The 2482-nt window shown below is 44.1% G+C and overlaps 1 pseudogene; it reads left to right on the top strand.

Annotated features, from left to right (window-relative positions):
• Window positions 1–1311, top strand: part of LOC148188368 (uncharacterized) — a 1389-nt pseudogene extending 78 nt beyond the window's left edge.
• The last annotated feature ends 1171 nt before the right edge of the window (window positions 1312–2482 follow it).

Below are 2482 nucleotides of genomic sequence, written 5' to 3'. Positions count from 1 at the left end.
CTGTCGGACATGATTAAACCGGCGGCTCCCACACAGCGTACGGTGGACATGATCACTGGGAACGCTAAGAACTGGGGCTATAATACTTTTCTAATTCTGATGGAACATTATGAAACACGCCTCGAAGAACTTCTGGGGGAACTGGCTGATCTCCTCACCCCTGAGTGGAAGACAGCTTTCGAGGTTGCTGTTCGTTGGGCTAAACGAAATCTGCCCCGCATCACACAGGATGTGATTGATCACGCCGAGGCCCTTATTACAGCCAGGGCGGACACCGGAGAACCGGTACAAGTGCAGGCCCCGCAACAAAGGGAGGTTACGGTCCAGACAACACAACCAAGGGAGCCACGGCAACCTATTGCCAGGAGCTCAGTGGCCACCATGACCGACCGAACTGACCAGGGGCTAGAGGAGCAACAAAGCCCTCAGTGGGCAGAACCTCCTGGTGAGCAGAGGGAAGTGAGGAGGAGGTTGAGAGCGACTGCAACTCAGGTTGTGGCTGAAGACAATCTTCTTCAGACTGAGGAACCTGAATTGGCAGAGGAGTTGGGAGCGTGGGGATCCCCCATTCCCAGCCCCACCCACTCAGATCTGGTGGCCCTCTTCGATGAGCTGCAAGCCGAAGAAGAAAGAGAGGAGGCGAAGGCGCAGGCTCCTCAGACCTTAAGGCGAGTCACCGCCCAGGTCCATCGAGAGGCCGGCCCAGAGGATGATGTTTTTGAAGAGTCTTTTGACCATTTCACTGCTCCAGAGCCACAAAGGTCAAGGGTTTACAGACACCCAAATACACAAAGAAAATTGACAGATTGGAGCTTGGTGATCGAGAAAAAGTGGCTAATTATTGGAGACTCTAACCTTTGCAGTCTACCAGATTTTTACAACAAAAACTTACAGATTGAGAGCTTTCCAGGGGGCCATTTCCGTCACGGACAGGCCCTCATGGAGAAGACTCTGGCCCCAACCGATGTGGCAGTTGAAAAAATCATTTTATCATTCGGCATCAATAGCAGGGGGAACAAGTCCAAAGAGACAACTGTTAAAAATGTACAGGGTGCGATCAGATCTACAAAACGAAAATTTCCCTACGCAGACATCTGGATCCCCCTTGTGAATTTTTCTTCTACCCTCCCATGAGACGAAAGGGAGAATCTCCAGACTCTAAACGAGCACATCGAAAGAAACATGCCCTTTATCCCCCTTCTTCCTGACGATAAGTTTCAGACGGAGGCTGATGACGTGCATTGGACGTCTGATACTGGAAGTGCCATGTTTGACCATTGGATGGCATTTTTAAACTCCCGCACCCCCTGAGTCTGGAACAGGAGGGGGTGGAGGGAGTACAGTCCTTCCATTCTCAAGACGTGGTGGTTTTGGCAAAAAATTTCAAACTTTCCAGACCACAACACGACTTGTTAAGCAAAGGTTTATCGTTTGTTCCGACTCTGACTATAGGCAGGGATCAAAAATCGCAACTTCAATTGGATATGCAGAATTATCACAGAAAAATTAAATTAGCTACATACTTTAGAAATTCGAAGAAAACACAACAATTACCTTTCATTGGACCGTCAAATTGGACACCACCATTGCATGAGTTGCCGCCTGACGTTAAAAAACTAATTGATGGAGATTTGGAGAACTTTAAAAAACATTACAAATTGACTCAAGAAAAATTGAATATTTCATTAGTAGAAGCACAAGCTTTGAGGGAATTAAAAAACACCAAACACATAGTAATAAAGCCAGCGGACAAAGGGTCGGCTGTTGTGATTTTAAGCAGAGAACAGTACATATTTGAAGTTGAGCGACAACTAAATGACGGGACCTATTACAGGAAATTGGATAAACCAATGTATATGGAGACTATTCCTACAGTAGTCAAGATTGTAGACTCTTTGAAAAAGAAACATTTTATTAATGCCAAACAGAGACAATATTTGATTGGGAATTTACAGCCAAGAGAAAGAAGATTTTACATTTTACCAAAAATTCACAAAGCTCCAGAGAAATGGACAATCCCATATGAGGTCCCCCCAGGGAGACCTATAGTCTCAGACTGCGGTAGTGAGACATATTTCACGGCAGAATATTTAGATTATTATTTGAATCCGTTGTCAATTAAACACCCTGCTTATGTCAGAGACACTTATCATTTTATTGAAATTGTTAAAAGTTTGAGGATCCCTTCAGATTTCTATTTCTTCTCCATGGATGTGGATAATTTGTACACTAATATCCCAATTCAGGCGGGCATCAACTGTGTCCAAAAGATTTTTGAAAAATATCCTGACCCAAAAAGGCCGGATGACGAATTACTGAAATTACTAGAAATCAATTTGACACGAAACGATTTTATGTTTGATGGGAAATTTTACTTACAAATTAAAGGTACAGCCATGGGAAAAAAAAAAAAAAAAAAAAAAAATTTGCCCGGCTTATGCTAACATTTTCATGGCCTATTGGGAAGAGGAGGTTCTTTCAA

The sequence above is a fragment of the Plectropomus leopardus genome, chromosome 10, assembly GCF_026936395.1.
Source record: "Plectropomus leopardus strain MGB_pleo_1.0 chromosome 10, ASM2693639v1, whole genome shotgun sequence".
NCBI lineage: Eukaryota > Metazoa > Chordata > Actinopteri > Perciformes > Serranidae > Plectropomus > Plectropomus leopardus.
Note: the sequence above shows the minus strand (reverse complement) of the source record. Positions and strands in the feature narration are given on the sequence as shown.